General features: G+C 37.2%; 1 long non-coding RNA gene across 3 annotated transcripts; it reads left to right on the forward strand.

Moving 5' to 3' along the window:
- The first annotated feature begins 1,449 nt into the window (after nt 1–1,449).
- On the forward strand, nt 1,450–17,858 carry LOC118163437. Of its 3 annotated transcripts, none has more exons than XR_004749050.1 (5): nt 1,450–1,498; nt 9,447–9,516; nt 11,166–11,209; nt 14,419–14,521; nt 14,613–17,858. It is a non-coding gene; the product is annotated as an uncharacterized LOC118163437 (long non-coding RNA). The 3 variants fall into 3 exon arrangements; XR_004749051.1 differs by lacking the exon at nt 1,450–1,498 and adding an exon at nt 6,057–6,088; XR_004749052.1 differs by lacking the exon at nt 1,450–1,498 and adding an exon at nt 6,057–6,088 and having other exon boundaries at nt 17,426–17,858.
- Nucleotides 17,859–19,045: the final 1,187 nt, after the last annotated feature.

A 19,045-nucleotide genomic window follows, 5' to 3' on the forward strand; every position in this document is an offset into this window, starting at 1 on the left:
CCTTTGAACAGTGCAGATAGAGCACAAAGGAAAAAGCATAGCTATTTCAGGGAGTTCTTAGGGAGAGACCTCAGTTGTACAACCAGGAACATGGCTATATTAATGATAGAAGAAGAAGATACCCTTCAATAAAAATCTGTGATGGAAAGCAATTATTCTCCAAACATGATCAGTGGACATGAACACTGTTGAGCATAATTGCTTATGTGCCTGAATATTGCCTTTAGGTGTTGTATATTCTTTTCCTCTGTTGCATTTAGCTGTCCCAGAGCATGCTTTCAGAAGGGGCTTACACCAGAATTGAAACTGGCCATGCTAGGGATGCCATGGCCCTAAATTCTCTCCCAGTCATGTAGTTCTCCTCTGGTGCCACTGTTGCTTAGAGAGCTGCATGGAAAACTGATTATACAGCTGGTTTGCCCCACCAGATATTTATATAAATGAAGGCTGGGTTACATCAGTTCACTGAACTGATATACATATATCAGTTGTATATGAAACTCCTTGGTTTCATAAATGCCAGTGTAAGGGATGGGGAGACAACAAGTTGGAGAATCGGGGGTGCTGCATCTCCCTGGTTTAAATCAGCTGGAATTACATTCATGTAAAAGCCAAAACTTGTTAAAGTCAAGTTTAATTCTATGGCACCAAACAATAAGTTTGACACCAGTAAAGACTGAGCAGACAGGGAGGTTGACACGTGTAAAGACAATCATAATGCTTCTTACAAACTGTTACTGTATGCTGGTATGAGAATGAAACAAGTCCTTCTTCAACTCTGACCTTTTCCTGCCTTTCTTTTGATGCTTCCACAGCCCACATTACTCTCACAGGGCCTATTCACTCAGGGTCTACACCATTGCTTATATGTATATACAAATGAACTCTAATGCAATACAATACACAATTTTATTGCTATTTTGTGAAATAAGTAACTCACAAATATATATATTCTTATATATATATGTGTGTGTGTGTATATATATGTGTGTATATATATATATATAATAGCCAGGAAATTTTACTAGAACCAATAAGCAGTGAACTTGCATACATATCTTTTCAGCCACTTCTTGATTTTGTATCTTCTATATCTTCACAAAACAGAATCATGCCTACTCTAAAGCAAACTGGACTTGAATTTTACTGTAGTGTCCTTGTTTTTTTTGCAGAATACACACTCTGAGATTACTGTTGCAGAGGTTGACAAATATAAACAAAGGTTTTATTATTTTGAAAATAAAGGACACAATCTCTCATATCTCCTTTGTTATGTACTCAGTGCTAAATTGTTCCAACCCCAGCTCCACAGTGAGGAAAATTAGTTCTTGTCTGCTGGTGACAGAAGCTTCCCTCGTAAAAGCAGTCATGGTTTCTATGGATTCACTTCTTTGTTTTGAAGTCTAATAAATAGTGAACTTCACTGCAGCAGAGGCACAAATGGGATATGTCTCCTCTACTTGGCTTCTCCCCAGTGTCCCCTCCAAGCATGTCAGAAGTGAGTATATTTGAACTTTTACCCTTTACCAAGTTGGGTAGAAACTGGCTTCTGAGTTCAAATACTTCCAAGTGCGGATACATAGATTAATACAGATGACTTGACATAAGCCTCTTTTCCTATGAAAAAGAAGCTGAAGAATGGATGAATCTGCATGCAAAGAAAGAACCCACTCTCAGAGAGTGGTCGTTAGGACTGGAATAATATTAATAGCAACATGATGATTAACAGAGAGCAATGACAGGAAGGAAATGATAGTAGCTGCCTAAAGAGGAGAAATCTGAGGATGAACTAGTTCCAGGTTTCAAAGCATGAAGTGAGAAAAAGGCATATGATAAGTGCATAAAAGTATAATTTCCTTCATTCTTTGGTAGACCTTCACAGAAAAGCAAAGCACAGTTAGAGACTCTTTTGAGGCTGGATGTCTCCTGTGCTTTCTTTGCTAGGAAGAAAAGTAAAATGCTGTTTTCCTATATGCAGTCTCCTCAAACCACTTCAGATTACCTATTATGCACACACAGTGTGTGTGTGTACATGTGTGTGTTTGAGGGAAAGGGATACCAAGTCCATGCATGCTGATATTTGCATGTGGAGAGACTTACGTACAAACATGTTTGGCATATTATTCTATGTCAAATAGTGCTAGATTAGGGACTTACAAGGCAAAATGATGATCAACAGATAACATGTTTTATTTATTTATTTATTTATTTTTAATCTAACAATTGACATTTTGAACATTTTTGATGTGTCTTTTATTGAATTTCTTATTGCTCTAAATTTAATACTGAGGTATGAATTTAACATTACATACTGATGATACTCTCACTGTAGTGTCAAGCATGAACTAAAAAACCCTGATGTTGTAAGGTACATCCAACCATGTGAAATTAGGAGTTAAGAAAAAAAAAATATGATTTGCCATTTGTGATCACAGGAAACAAAACAGTGATCAGTGAGATGAATCCTTATCCCTAATATGTTAATCTCAATTTATATGCATTCATCTGGATTCTGTTTGTTTTATTGAAAACAGCTTTCCAGATGTTTAAACAGATGAGTATCTGTAACTCCAGGGAAGAAAAGTCCAAATTTTTAAGCCTCGTAATGTGATAGTTGAATATAAACTGGAAAGACACACTTTGTATAGAAGATTAAAATACATTGTTCTTCATATGTAAACATTAGCAGTTCTGGGAGACTGTCTCACTCCTTCTCAGTCTGTTTTCTTTCTTTTTCCCTCAGATAATAAGAACTAAGCATAGATAACTAGCGATAGGACTAGAAAGAATGTCCTCAAGTTACACCAGGGGAAGTTTACGTTGGAAATGAGACATTTCTTCTCAAAAAGAGCAGTCAGGCAATGGAATGGGTTGCCCAGGGAGGTGGTGGAGTCACTGTCCCTCTGGGTGATTAAGGAAAGGTTGGACTTGGTGCTTAGGGACGTGGTTTAGTGGGTGACAGTGGTGGTAGGAGGATGTTTAGACCAGATGATCTTGGAGGTTTTTTCCAACCTTAATGATTCTATGATTCCTTCTTGGTGTCCAATCAGTCTTTCTTCTTTCCAGTTCTGACACAGAAACTATGCTTTACTGCATGACTATGGATTTGGTGCAATGTTGACCTATTGACTACACCAGAAGACTGTTTAGCCTATTAGGACCAGCACTGAAGAAGTGGTGATCAGCAAGCAATGTCCAAACGGTTTATATACCAAGGTCACATCACTCTAACTTCAGTCCAGTTATGTGGAATGATGATACTTTAGTGGCTGAAGCACACTTATGGAGCTCATCTCCCAATTTAATGTCATCTGAAGAAAGTCTAGTTCCTGTATTTTGAGTGCTTTGTGAACCAGAGCATGGTACGTGGGGACTATCTGGAGATTTGCTTCAAAAATATAATCCTGATCTAAGCTATAATGCTAAAGTAGACCACCCCAAATCACTCTTTAACTTTGTCCCACCAGTGTTCTCTCTGGCAATTTCCTCACGGAGGAGAACTGATAAGCCTTTTAGCAGATTCTGTAGCTTCTGTTATCTCTAGATTACCTCTATTATTTGTAACTCAGAAATACCATAGAAAGCACCCAAAAACTCATGCTTAAAACATACTAATGCAATCTCTGAAGCATCTTGTACTTCCCAGACAATGCTAAGCTGAAAGGTGAAGCATCTCCAACAGACAGACCGATTAGTAATCACAGAAGGAAGCAGAACTACATAGCAACTATGCAATCAGGTAATGGCACAGAGAGACATAAATGGTGTCTGTTCCTTACCAGAGATTGGAACTGCTACTACCTTTGAACCTTTCAGTTCAGGCTTAAAATGTTAAAAGTGAAGAGATGCACTCAGTGGCCCTCAGAGGATTTTACTTTCTATGGGACTTCCAAAGTTCATGCTAAACTTCACAGACAGAGGTCAGAAGACAGTCATGCTTACTTGGCATGTCTCTGCCAGACCTGGAATCAAACAGCAATCCATCCTGGGGGGTTGTTTTGCAGTTAGAGTGACTAACTTCTCTTTTTCACCCCTATGTAATTTATCTGAGTCAGAACGAATTTTATGAGTTTGGCCCAGAGACAAGGCAAAGATTTGGGCCAGCTTCTTCTACTGCAGGGGGTGGCTCACCTCTACTTGTTTGCAACCTATGAATTTATTAATGGATCCAAATATAGCCAATGACCTTCTGAGACAGATGGTGAATCATGTCTTACTTCCAGTGCATAAATTAACATTTTAAAAGGATTTTTAAAACACTGTTGACTTTAGTGAGTGAAACATAATAACAAGGATTTGCTGAAATCTGATGCTGTAAGTTTGGATATGTTGAAAATTCATTATCTGAGGAAAAATGTCGTATTATTGTGCCATTAACAAGGACATTGCAAGCTGCCATTTGTTTTAAAATGATGTATGGTTTATGAGGCTGAAACAGACAAGTCACAATGATTTGCCTTGAAGATGATTTATGAATCATGACTAGAGGAAATCATTTCACTCACATAGCTTGCTGGAAGTCAGATCCCTTGGCTTTTTCTTTCATCAGAAAAGTATCTCAGTGGCCCTCAAAATTTTGAACTAGAACCTCCTAAATTGTCCCTCTTTTGTTTATTTATTTTTTTTTAATTTATAAATGCTTTTCAATAAGCTAGTTATGTTTTATTTTAGCCTTTTTTTTTTTTTTTTTTTCATGCCATGTTTAAGTAATATTACCTAAATATAGTCACACACATTGACCTAAATAATGTGTAGATAATCAAGAGGAACTTAAGTTATAACTGAGCATGAGTGCAAAGTAGAAGATCCAGTAAACAAATACAAATGTAAATGCCTTTTCATATTTTCTCTCCCCTTGGAAAAAGTTGCATTCACACAATTAGAACACTGAGCCCTGAGCAGCTATTGAAACCACAGGGCACAAGTGTTATATACAGTTACTAAGTTTATTATATCTTTTCTCCATTTATATTGTATGTGGGACAATGCCCATCATTGTCATCCCTCATGCTGGAACAGCAGCCTGCTAATTTTGAATGCCAGTGAGAACAGAGAACAACCAAATGCACATTCTTGCCATTCCCTTGCTTCTCTTCCAGCTGCAGGTGGGAGGATCTTTTTCATGGATACAGAGATACTGCCTGATGAGACTTGGATACTTTTTCTTCAACTTAACAAATTCTTTGAGTGAGTCACTGAAATACTTACATGAACTGGTCATGTGTGAAGCCTGGAGGAAGCACGAAGGATATTAAGTATTGCTCTATTTAAACATAAGCAAGTCAGACAAAAAAAAAAGTATTTGGATGGATGCAAAATCTTTCAGCCCCTCTCTTTGTCCTATATCCAAAATTAGAAAATTCAAATATGACAATGAGCTTGGAGATTTCATTACATTGCAGAGCCAGAAATCTCAGCAGAACTAGAGTACACTGTAAATTGCACATAAGATGTAGGGCCCCTGAGAAATCCCCATAAATTCCTGCACTCCTTTTCCTCTGTAAAATAAATGCACATACGACAAGGTGTCAGGAATGCTGAAGCGGAACAGATCTGACCTAAGGCAGTTTGGTGCAGTTATTAGAAAACATAAAGTAAAGACAGAATATGTAAATACTTTTGTAGATTGTAGTGTAGTTACACTAAGGAGATCTAAAAGTAATTAACTAGTAAGCTGCAGTGGTGCTTAGAAGAAATAAAAGTCATATATTCATCTCATAATCACAAGGATACCACATGGAAATTAATTACCATGTAATTATATCAGTGGTATTTACCAAATTTAAATAGTATTTGTGCCCCTTTAATTTGAATTGTCACTTTAATTCTAAAATATTAAATTACTAAACCTCCTGTGACCATGATCTAAATCTAGAGTAGTAATCACTGTGTGTGGTAAAGCGTGTAAGAAAAAGTCGCTGAATGCTGAATGCCCTAGTTCACTTTCTATATACATGAGAAGAAAAAAAAAAAGGCTGATGGAATTTCACTGCATTTCCCTCTTTTGGATTATTTTTTAATATTCTTTTAAAAATATTTCTGTTTTGACAGAGCTAGAGGTCTGATCTAGCCCAGTCCAAGACAGCAGGTAAGCATTTGCCCATACCCAGCTAATCTGCTTGGAGACAGGAGGTTTAGAATATGTTTTAAGGTCAGGGCATGACTCAGTGCTGTGTTGCACAGGGGTAAGTCATGGCCTTGTGCTTATGTTTTCTCAGAGGTAGCACAGCAGTCTTCAGCAGAGTTGACAAAAATTAATATGCACTAAAAATTAATATGCACTAAAAAGGAGGTTCAGGTTTTGTCCACTCCTAGGTGACTCCTGCCAGAGGAACAGTTGGAGCATAAGAGAGCATACAATGATGGATGAGGAGCTAAGGGAGAAGTCCTGGGGAAACCAGTCTGCTGCTCTAGTTGTGACAAGAGGGATGGTGATAACAGAGCATGGGGTTTGAAGCTTTTATGAGAGATTGGTGCACCAAGCAGTGGCCTTTACCTTCCAGGCTCTCCTGGGTGGCATCAGGAAAGCAAGCTGATTTTTCAGGGCTCTGAAATAGTTACTGTGAGCAGTGAGCCATATCCATCTCATGATCCTCAGCAGTCTCCTGCCCAGGACATCTGCCAGCTTTGCCTGTGCCTTGGATCCTCTCAGTTTTCCTGAAGAGATATATTTTTCTTGAGAGGTATTTTTGCTCTAGGATGGTACAGCTCACTTGCTTTGTACGTAAGATCCTGGCTGCTGGCCCTAGCATTGGAAAGCAAGGTTTTCTTCTGGGGTTGGGAGGAAAAATTGTTTTCAGTTGTCACTGCAATTTAGTTGCTGTGGAAACGTGTTTATGACAAGAGTATCTTCCTTGTAGTAATTTTTCTGAGACCACCAGCTATCACTGATATTTGCAAGGTGATAATATTAATTAATTGACATCCTGAATTGTAGGACTTTGCCTGCCCCCCCAAAAACATTGAAAATTAATACAATAGCAGCACAGACCAAATCATCAATTCTGAGCAAATGAAAACTGATGAATGGAAGTGGAAATGTCTCTAACACAGTATCCGAGACTTAATAAGACTAACTCCTGCTCCCTGACTTGTTTTTAAACCCTACTCACAAGAGGTATGTTCATGTATGGACACCCACATTATGCTTCACAGAGGTGAAATTTGGATTGACAGCATACAAGGCAAGGCAGCAAAGAATTAGGAATACACTTTTCCAGAATTCTGAAGCAGAAATGTAAAAATGTTCATCACTGATTGTCCCTCAAAGACGACATATTGTCACTCACCATTCTTTGACATCTACGTCATCCTGAGATACTGGAAGGCAAGCATGACATATTCAGAAAATCCAAACCTAGACCTGTGTGATACGGTTGGCTACTCTTAATCTCTCTTCATCTCTGGAAATTGAAATTCCAGATCTGGATCTGATATATTCTACTTTCTATAACTCTCAAATCAAAGCCCAGAGATAACTGTCCTTTCCCAGAGATAGATGGAAATAATCCCTGAAGATCTACCTTAGTATAGGTTTCTTAATATTTTTCTGCTTATAACTTGTATTTTTCTTAGTTGTATCTTTTCCTTGGGCATATCTTGTGAGCATTTTTTCCAGTTTGGTTGTAGTATATGGAAGTAGCTATGTGAATGGTATTATTCATTATCCTTGGAGTAGCTCATGAAGACATCTATTTAAATACATGGGAAGGTCATCATTTTTGTGCTGACAGCATGAAAGGAGGTACAGTACTGGTCAAGAAAGCTAAATTTTGTATAGATATTCATTGTTTCAAATAATAAAAAAAAAAAAAAAAAAAGAGAGAATGAAATAATGCTCCCTAAACAGTTCTGAATGCATGAATACAGAGTGTACAGAGTGTCTGGCTATAGAATTGGAGGGTAAAGATACAAAAATCTGAAGTTAAACTCTCTTTTTCACGCCTTGCTTTTGCAACTCACAGTCCTGCAATTGCCACATTCAATGCTCTCTTGTCAAAAAAGATTTTTTTTTTTTTTTTTTGTGCTGGTCTCTAACAAGCATGGTATGGTAGAACAAATCCTTATATAAAATCAGTAACTTTACTCAAGTTTGACCAAAATTTAATTGATTTTACTTATTGCTTGTGGTCCCAAACTCTCCTAGCTCTAAGCTCTTTTTACATAAGTGTGTTGTGTGCCCTCTCCTTTGCTTTTAATCATTTAAATTATTTTCTTCTCTGAAAATTTAAGTTACTATATGTAATAATTTCTGCTATCTTTCAATCTTGGACTGTTATGTTAAGTATGTTATGTTTTATGTTGAAAAAATGCAAAATTCCACTCATTAATCACCAATAAAGAGAGAAAGTGTGTTCTTATTGCTTCTCACCATCAGCAATGTCTGAGATAGAAATACTTTTTTGAAACAACTTTGTACTTTTAAACATAAGCACTTGTTTACTCGAAATGTATTTAGGGATTAATCAGAATGACAGTTTCTATGGGAGTCCTTGTACTTGGGGAATTATTTTTTCTCCTAATTCTATTTATCACAAGGTGATTAAGAGGCAGAGGCTGTCCACAGTTTAGTTTTCAAAGTGAATTTTTGGAGGACTGTATCAAATGTTCAGCTAGGGTGACCACGTTTGTCCTTTAGTTACTGATACAAATCTGAAGGGATTGCTGCTTGAGGAGTTACATTTGATTTACAGCAGTACAAAGAGCAGAACTGACAGTAGGATGCATCTCTACTTGTATGTTTAGGGTAAGGCATTTATCATGTGGTGTATAGAATGAACCAGTGTGGAAGTGGAGCTGTTGTTACTTTTATGTCTTTTACCATTTATCACAGCTCAGCTCGTTTGCTCATCTTTGAATACTGAAAAAAAGAATATTTTTGTAGCATATATCACATTGTCAAATTACCAGTTAAAAAATAAATTTGATTAAGCATGTACATTGAGCCAAGTAAAACAGTGAAGGTAGGCATATGTTTTGGTATTGTCAATGAAATCCACACTTCAGAAAGTGAAACAATCCAATATGATCTAGTTTTCATACACTGAAATGACCATAATATAAGGAGTTGACACATAATGCTGAAAACTGTTGCTGGAACCCAGCCGCCTAACAAGTGAGCAGCAGGAACTGATGTGCTTTTCCAGACTCTTATATGGGATCTTGTCATGCAGTAACATGAAAAAAATTCTCCCTTCCAGTCCATTTGCCTGGGTTCTTTAGTACTCACTAAGGTATCTTCATGACTGGCAGGATTTCTAGATAAAGCTGGACTTTGAGGACAACTACCATTCCTGATTACCTGTGAAAATCAGGATGTGTAGATAGTTCCATAATTCTTAACATTAAAGCTAACATCTAGATCAAAAGCTTTTTTTAGTTTTCTGGAAATCTTGAGATCAAGAGTTACATTCCTAATTTCACTTGGTTTCTATTTCCTCATCTAGGCTTCCTGAATGCAGGAACTGTGGGTCATAAAAATACCATCTGCTGGGACAAAGAGACAGCCTACATAAGGTCTGACAAGATGGCGCAGTTACTGCCAGTACTACAACTGTGTCTTATGCTGTATAATATGTTGCAATTAAGGGTATGTGCTTGAAAATTCTGCATAGCCTTCTGGTGGCTCTTCCACAAATGGGATAAGAGACAGTTTTTACATACAATTACAGAAAGTTTTTCACTTAAAGTGGTTTTGGAGATTTCTGTTTCTGGAGCTTCAGCTCCAGACATCAGAATGGCATTCATTATATGTTCCCAATGCAGATTTCATGTACCCTTGCTTTGATTCTTAAAATTTTAAACAAAAGCCCATCAACAGAATTAAATCACACAGGAAGACAATATTCATACTAGGGAAAAATATGTATGCAGTGACATTCAAGATAATATTGTTGCCAAAGATTCTGTTCTAATTTGTAACATCAGCATCACACAGTTATTAACCTAATAATAATATTAAGAACTGTGTCAACTGTATCAACAGCATTTTGAAACTCAAAACCTTGTCTGTGCGGTATACGCTATGCCACAGAGAGAAAATGTAAACTATTTCTATATCATAGCAGGAAGAGTCAGCATGAGACAGCAATTTTCATCTCCAAAACACTTTATAAACAATAACAGACACTGTAAATATCACTACCCCCATTTCTATAGATGAGGAAAATATAATTTACTTTCAATCTGGCGTGAGTCATTCTGAGCAATTTCAGGACTTCTCAGTTTCATTTTCTGTGTTCTTCAGAAAAACATCAAACAGACTGATATTCCAGCCTCTCAAACATAATTATTTCAATCCACGATCTATTTACATTGGACAATGTGAGTTACATGTAAACAAAAAACTAAGAAGGTGAGACTGTGCACGTAATGTGTGATATTCATGCACAAAGAAATAAAACCAATGGAGAATGAATTAGGCAAGTGTAAATTAAGACTTTTTTATCAGAAGCTTTAAGTTTCATAATAAAAATGTTAGTTATTTAATATAGATCTTTAGGGCTACTGTTATACAAACTGTAATATTTAACTTCATATTTATTTGGTCAATTGCAATTAAAACACTTAGAAGTATGAGGCATATAGAATTCTTAGTCTAGTGCCGATAGCATGATTACTGTGCTAGTAAAAACAAATAATATCACTACAGAGAAACTGACCCCTATAAGAGAGCTTAATAGTTTTATTTATCATTTATTGACACGTATGTGCATGATCTCCAACCTCGTTTTCCTTCCAGAACATGATCAGTGAATTCTGAACTTCAATACACTTATGTTAAAAAGCTGGAGAAGCAAGAACATATTGATGCAATTATTTCATATTATAATTATTCCATATTTTCTAATAATCAGTTGTGCAATCTTTATTAGTTGAATAGTGAATACTGAATCTAGTATTAGATGAACTCCAACGAGTCAGACAGATAACAGATAGATTAAAAAGCTTGATGTGATACAATATGTTATTTATTTATTTATTTATTTCAATCAGTGGAAATACAGTAACATAAAGTGCCTTTTAAAAAATGTGTTTACCTTACTTAATTTATTCCAGGCAGTTTCTGTGCCATTATTCATCAGATGAACTCCAAAAGTTGAGTTAAGGCTGAGTTGGAAGTGGGGATATTCTACTTTACTAAGATGAAACCATTTTCTCTTTAGAACCGTGGCTGACTTCAGAAGAAACTATACTGGAATAGCAAGTGGTATGTTTTGACTAAAAAAAACAAATGGCTGAAAAAAATTGTAACATGTTTAGCATAGTTAAGTATTTTGTTAGCTAAGGGGAGAACATCATAAGTAGGAAATCCTGAGGGTGATTTCATTTAGTCATATTTAGAAGTCATGACAGACTCACTTTAAAGCACCAGGTCTGTGATGGTAGTTCTGGCTTCATTCTGAGTCTCAATTGCCTTTAACAAGGGCACAATACCTGTCATGGCCTGATGAGAAAAGGAAAAGTTTTAACAACATGACCACTTGACATGACTACAAATGATGAGACATTTTATTCTTTGGAAGTTTTTTTTTTTTCTTACACCTTAATAAGAATGTTATGTGTAAAGACAACACTGTGGGATCCTGAGGCCTAAAGGTTTTAGTGACATAAGTGTTGGAAGCCCACAGAAGTAATCAGACCAAAAGTCAATCACTGAGGTCGTGCTGTGCTTTGATATACCAGAAAGAAGAAAGAAAGCTTCAAAGATTTTTAGGGTTTCTTAAAAAGACTTGTGGATGCCATTTGTATAGCCATCTTCATATTCAAGCCATCCAAACTAGCTATTCAGAAAGAAACTGAAAAAAAAAAAAAAAAAAAAAAAAGGTAAAGTAAAATGATCAAAACCAGTACTTACTCAGACATGTAATAACCTTGTAAGTTTCATCAATGAAGTTTTAATATAATCTAAAAAAAGGTATTCTTGCATGGGTGAGAGTGTGAGAGAGAGTGAGGATGAGGAAAGGAGACAAGAAATGTGATTCACTATAACCAGTGAAGAATTTTATATTTTGATCTAGAAGTTACTGTAAATTTGTTTCTTCTGTCTTCCTTCCAGTAAAACAAAGTTGCTTTAATTTAAACAGAAAGCTTTAAAGGCAAATATATATTTTAAAAAATCCATGAAAATTTTATATTAATACTGCAGCAGATTGTTTTTAACACAGCTTTTTGTGTTTATATAGAAGTTTCATAATAAGTTCCATTATATAATTAACATATAGCAAATTATAAGAAAGTCTACAGTGGCCCTTCTGTCATTCAGTCTGGGTTTACATGCTAGTCTACAATAAAACATGAAGCTGGCAGACCAGATCAGTAACCTGTCTACCTATCCCATTGGCTTACTTATACTGGCCAGAACCAAACCCTTCAGATAGATGGTAAAAAGACTTGTAGGAAAAATAATGACTCAGAAAAAGCCTTGCTTTAAGTCCTATCATTTCAAGGTGAATTAATTATTTAAATTAGGAGTTTTTTAATCCTATTCAAAACATTTAATTCCACTCTCTGAACATTAACATGGAGGTGTATACCCATGTGGACATTTAAGTATGAATGTGCAACTTCATGTATGACTTGTCTGTGTGCCTAATCCCATTTTTGGTCTATTTTATTAGCCTCAGCAGTAATCTGGCACAGAAGAGCCTTTTGAATAGTTTAGATATATCTACATTTGCCTCGACTGACTGGTCTCAGAAGTGCTATGATATGTAGAGCACTCGGTTTTCCCATAATTTTCCTGTAGGCAACCTGAATGTGGCTCAATTTTAGATTTCATCTGTCTTTGTATTAGGCAACGATGAAGCTCTCCTAGGAAGGGCCAGCTTGTCTCCCTGACAAGCATGTCAGTCATGTTATGTGACTGCAAGGGCAGATGAAATAAATCAAAGGCAGAGTCCAGAGTCACAAAGTCCATCCACATACTAAATAAATCTCTGCCACATTTTGAAAATTCTCCCAGCTCCCAAGATATCTCCTGCAAAACCACAGCAAGAATGCTCCTGCAGGCAAGGAATATGGATGAATGCAAATGTGGCCATCAGCCTGGCCTTAGAATATTTCTTACACACCAATGTAGAGGCAACTGTTGTACTGTAGTAGGATACATACTAAGTAGATACAAATTTGCTTCTGTGAGAAAATTTGTCTGCAATGTAAGTTCTGTATTTGCTTGAGTAAGGCTCCGCATGACAGCTATAGGCCTAAACTTGATCCCCAGGTAGGACTTTAAAATATCATTAAAAGCCTGCAGCCTGACATCCTGGCTTACAATATTAGGCTATAAATAAGTCTACATATTTTTTTTTACAGACAAGTTTTTACTCATTCCACCTGTGCTTTAAGCCAAAAGGATATCAGCCAGCTTTAAACTAAAGGCATCATGGTCAGAATTACCCTTGCTCAGAGCACAATGATGGCTAATGAAGCTATGTTGTTTCTGGATGAGACCTTGATTGCATCCAGCCAGTTCAGAGCACAAAGCACAACAAGCTCAGAGCTGTCTGCAAAGGATCAAATGGATCCTGAAATGAGGCAAATTGCAAGCTCCTCAGTGAAAACTTGAAAGGCTACTTCCTCAATTTCCAGAGCAAGAGTGAGACCAAACTGTGGTTGACGTTGAATTAAAGTTGTGTTTTTGCAGTGGAAAATTCCGCTAACCTTCTTGCTTATTCAAAAGTGATTGTGCAGGCATAACAGTGGCATAGCAGTGGTGGTATGTTAAGCAGAGAAGGGGACAGTGGAAGGTCCCACTGTCCCAAAGTAAGGAGGATAGATAAGAAAAACAAGATGAGCAGTGTGAAATCAGTAAAAACAAAAAATCCCAGGCCCTCCTGTCATGAAAGAAGGAAAAAAAAAAAAAAAAAAAAAAGGAAAAGGCGAAAATAATGATTAGTCAAAATTGTACATATATGATATAGTAATAAGTGTTGAGTAGTTTGTGAACTTGTAGTACTCAGCTAATGAGGAAATGGGAGAAATTAAGCTTCGTGCAATAGGGAATATAAGGTTATGATATGCTTTTGCTGTGCACTCCTGCTTGGAATCACGAATAAAAATGCTGCTTCACTGAGATCCTCGCCTGAGCCTGTGGCTGCAGATTGTTTCTCACAGTTGAGAAACAGTAACCTGATGCAAGTTGTGAAGTAAAGTTATAGAGTGCTTGTATAAAAGTCCAGTGCTTCATCATACTGTGTCAATACAGCATAGATGTAATCAAGGGTAATGAAGAAATATTGGTTTGATGAGTGAAATTTTGGAATGATTTTTAATCTTCTTAGATATCCCAATTGTTTTAATGTGGAAGGTATTGTTGGGTAGCAATTTTGAATGAATATATATATATATCTTTGCATGCATGTGTAAAGCATGCTTGTATTTATGCGTTTGTGTCCCTATATTTGTTCTTATTCATAGATGTTCTAGCAGAAAAATAATGAATGCATTGGAATAACAGAGTGGAAGCTGACATGGATATTAGAGGCAGAAGGCAGCATGATTTTAAGAATGTCAGGTGAAGGTATATCTAAATTCCTGATATAAATTTTGATGACTAGCCCATGATTTGTTTTTCAGTGTTCATACTTGTATCATTTATTCTCTTACTGCAGGCAGAAATCACGTGAGAAGAAATTCTGAAGTCCTTATTCTTTAGCCAAGCAAAACTGTCAGAGACCAATTATTCCACTATTCTTAGGTGGATTCAGACCAGCAAAATATACTTGTTATCTGTTGTTTTCCACAAATTCTGTAGGATATTAATATGCTGAATGCAGATTTCAGGCATCTTTAGGTCTTGCTGTGCAGAAGCGGAGGGGGGTTAGACTCTTTGATGCCCAAGGCCTCGTCTCTGAATGCCTCTCTCTTCGCCACACCGCATGAGAATTTAGCAGCTGATGGAGCGATGGAAGGGGAAGAAAGTCTGTGTGACTAACATGTTTGATTGGTTGCATTCTCCCAAAGCAAGGCAACCACCTAGGACTGAATTCTGATTCTCTGAGTCTCAAGATTCGGACTGCTGTGCTCCTGGGGAAGTACTAATATGTGCTGGTCAGGGCTTGTCATAAATCCAATTTTGCCCTTAAAAATGGTGGATTTTCTTAAAGTGAGAAAAATACCATTAGTGAGAAGAAGGGCACATTTGGAAATGCTGTAAATAGCTCGTCTCTGTTAAACTCGGTGGAATTTGACTGCTATCACCAGTTCACAATTTTGATAATATTTTGGCAGAAATGAGCCTTGAGGTTCCGCCATAGTGAGTTCATTGTTGCTGTTATTTTCTCTTAGGTTTCACAGCAGGGAGAAATGAAATGAGTGTGAAATCTTGTTAGCTATCTGAAGACCATCTGTATTTTCTTAATGAATGCAGTACTCCTCTTGGAACCATGAAATATGTAATATATTATGTTGATTCTAAAACAAATTGTGTGGAATTTAAACTTTACATATACACTGAGCCTTCCTTTATTTAGGAGATTCTCCTGTGAAATTTACCAGTGTGATATTAATCTTTTAGCAGCTGCTACAAGAAAGAGCTCTTAGAAGGTTTTCCTTCTAAGTCTTGCATTGAAGTAATTACTTAGTGGCTATAGGCACTTGATTCTATCCAGTGAGGAATGCTGAATTTTAGCTCATTACTTTTTATGATGGCTATGTCCTTTAGTGTAAACCTTTCATTGGTTGTAAGCAGCCTATACATACTATAGCTATAAAACACAAGGATGGGGGAGGACTAATTATATGTACAGCCTACCAGAAAGGAATTTTTCTCCTTTGAAACCCTTTGAGGAAACCTTCAAATAGTACCAAATGTTAATGCAGAATAGCAGTAAAATATTCAGCTGAGTTTCACAAATGAAGATTGGTGTTTCATAAGTGTCCCAGAAGAGCTATAAAATGTCATATCTTATAAGCCATTAAGTATTAGGCTGCTTAGATTCTTAGTGCAGAATTGGCACGGTTTAATTTTTGCATTGTCATTAACACAATGATACAACATATTGAGGTTTCACAGAGCCTTTTAAAAAGCAAGGTGGCATGAAATGTGGTTGGGGAATAAGAGGCAGGTTGTGCCAGAGAATCTCCACTGCTTTCACTTACCAAAATAATTGACACTTCATTATGTCAATGCTGTGGGACCTAGGACAGGTTCACAACTCCTGAGACCAGACACACAGCTGAGCCACAACCTCGCTCCATGTTGGAAAAGGGGATAGGCAGGAACCACTCCTACAGAGCTGGCTGATCCTGGTTTCCATTAAAAGAAAAAATACTACTGAGAGTACCCCTGGTGCGCTGTCCCACATCCCCAGGTTCAGACAATGAAGGGTCAGGTGCCTTCTGTGGCACCATCAGAAAGGTGCCACCAAAAAAATACCCCCACTGTGAGCCAGGTAGCCAGGGAGGAAAATAATTTATTTATTTATTTATTTATTTATTTTTAAGCCCACTTAAATCTTTTATTGTATGCACTTGCTTGACCTAGTCCACTCGTTACTTGATGAAATAGGGTAGTACAATTTAGTTTTATATCTATAAGTTTGTGGCTTTTGGAAAACCACCAGCTATAAATCAAGTATGAGAAATAAAGTCTTATATAAAATAAGGATTATAATAAAAACTGTTAGGGACCATTAACTTTAGGCATTGTTACTGCTCTGTCTATGAATACTACAATTAAGCATCTGCTTAAATTTGAAACATTAAGTGGTAACTTCTTGCATACACAACATTAAGTTTGGGTGTAAAATGTTTGCAATATAAACACCACAGAGGTGAATGCAGACAGCTGTTTTTGTTTATGACTTTCTTATATGATTAAGTGAAGCTATTCATTTGGTTTCCTGGACATGGGGCCATACCTTGGAGGAACTGCCCTATTTGCAAGTGAAAGTGAAAGGTACGGGGAGCATTCTTCTACAACAACTTTGCATAGCACAACATTTAATTTTTGAAAAGCCCTTACTATTCTACCCTCAAGAAGCAGAAGTCCAGATGAGAAAGCTCCACAATGCTTTCTCTTTTATTTAAGCACCACGGAAAATGAAAAAGGAAAGGAGTCAGGGGTTTCCTGCTTAGCTGTTTGACATGGGTAATCAACAAACAAAGCACCAAGCAAAACTGTGGCAAGAAATAAATATCACGTTCATACCTTTAGTTCCCTTTGTTATGATGGTCTCTTGTCTTCATGGAACTAAGCACTGTTTCCTACTACAATAAGTGTTGATTCGAGAATCACCAGGTAAAAGCTGTACTTGGTGTGGGTGCATTCCTTTCACTTAACACAATAATCTTCTGTTCTTACTGTTCTCATGCTCGATCACATCTCTGTGATGTAATGAAATGGAAAATGGAACAGGGGAAAAGAAAGATTTCATGTTTGAAACATGCCTGCCAGTTCATTCTCCTTTTCCTTCTCCTTCAGCTTGGCCTTGAAGTTCTCCATTACAGAGTCCCTCACTGGGCAAAGGAGTGCATGAAAACCAGCCAAGAGCCCTCAGGTCCACTGCCCCACAGCACACAGCATGAACCATTTCAGAACACAGGTTGGAAGATTTGAGGACAAAAAGATGAACTTTTGTTCAATGAAGACATGGCTTGATGGGAGGAGTGGGTGAGGGGAGCCTGTGAATGACTTGTTTCTTGGTGAGCAGAAAGCTTATGTGAGAACATGCACTTCAGGGAGAGGATCCTGCCTCACCTCTCCAGGCACAACTTTGGTTTTGGATGGCAGCACACTTGGGTCTCTCACCTGGAAGCTGGGAACTTAAATGTCATGCTGGCTGTAATGTAGATCAGGGTCTGCCCTGTGACTCTCCCACTGCTGATTGTCCTACATAAAGAGGCTCCAACAGACAGGAGGTCACCACAGCTTTGGTAGGTGTATATGCTGCCTCACCACAGCTTTGGTAGGTGTATATGCCTCTGTAGTGACTTTACCTCAAAAGAAAACTGCTGCATTAGACAGAAATTAATTAAATTTGTTGGGCAGTCCCTGGATTATTCTGATATACAACTTTTCAATTAGCAGTAGTGGTGTTTTCAGAATTGGGAGCTCTTTTACCCTGTGTCTTGCTGTAATTTCCTGCCAGTGTTTAAAGGAGCATTTGTGAAGAAAATAAAAATGCTTTTGATGGTTTGACTTTTCATCACATACTCCAACGTGCATGGATTAAGTTGTTAAGTGAAATCCTGTGTAGACAGGAGTTCTGTTTATACGTACCCACATTATGTATAACATTATAATATATATAAAGGGAGTAACTTTGTCATGGGATATTGTTTAGACCATACATCTATTTCTTCTAACATGCATTGTTAAGTTCAATAATACTAGGTACTTGAGGGTAGAGAGGATTAATTGCAGGCTCTGTTTTTGCAAGAAGGAAGCAGCCACTTAGTGTGTATATGTGTGGGTACTGAAAGTGAAATGAAAAGCAACAACGGGTAATGACAAAAGTTCATGCTGAAACAGAAAATAATATCAAATGAGGCTTTGTTGAACAAGGAGCCCCTGTGAAGTGGGGTTTCATACCCCATATTGGCTTCACATTCTTTCTGTAGAGCTCAGAAATCCTGAGTCTTCATTACTCTTTTATTGCAGCCTGCACCTTTCCCTACTCCCACAGGCACACATGTAGCAGAGCAATGGAAAGGTTTATTTCCTCATGCTAGCAAGGATTTCATTGTGTGAGCTGTTGGATGCCTATATCTCTTCTTCAAGTCATCACAGCTGAGGGCACTCAGGATCCTCCAAGATCAAAAAAAATAGAAACCACAACATCCTGTCTTCCAAGAAGTGAGAAGAAAAGAAAATCCATATTAGTGCTAATCCTGCTCTGTCTCTAGTGTAGTAATTCTTGTTTGAATGAGTGCTAGTGCTGCTTTGTAATTTCTGATTTACAGCAGGTGATTATCACTTGCCCTCCCAACAATCTATTTTTAACTACTCCTGGTAAATATCTACATTTTTGAAATGAAATGGGATCATGAGAAGTCACTCTATGTTAACTTGAAAGCCAGGAATTATTCAATTTTGTTGCCG

The sequence above is a fragment of the Oxyura jamaicensis genome, chromosome 3, assembly GCF_011077185.1.
Source record: "Oxyura jamaicensis isolate SHBP4307 breed ruddy duck chromosome 3, BPBGC_Ojam_1.0, whole genome shotgun sequence".
NCBI lineage: Eukaryota > Metazoa > Chordata > Aves > Anseriformes > Anatidae > Oxyura > Oxyura jamaicensis.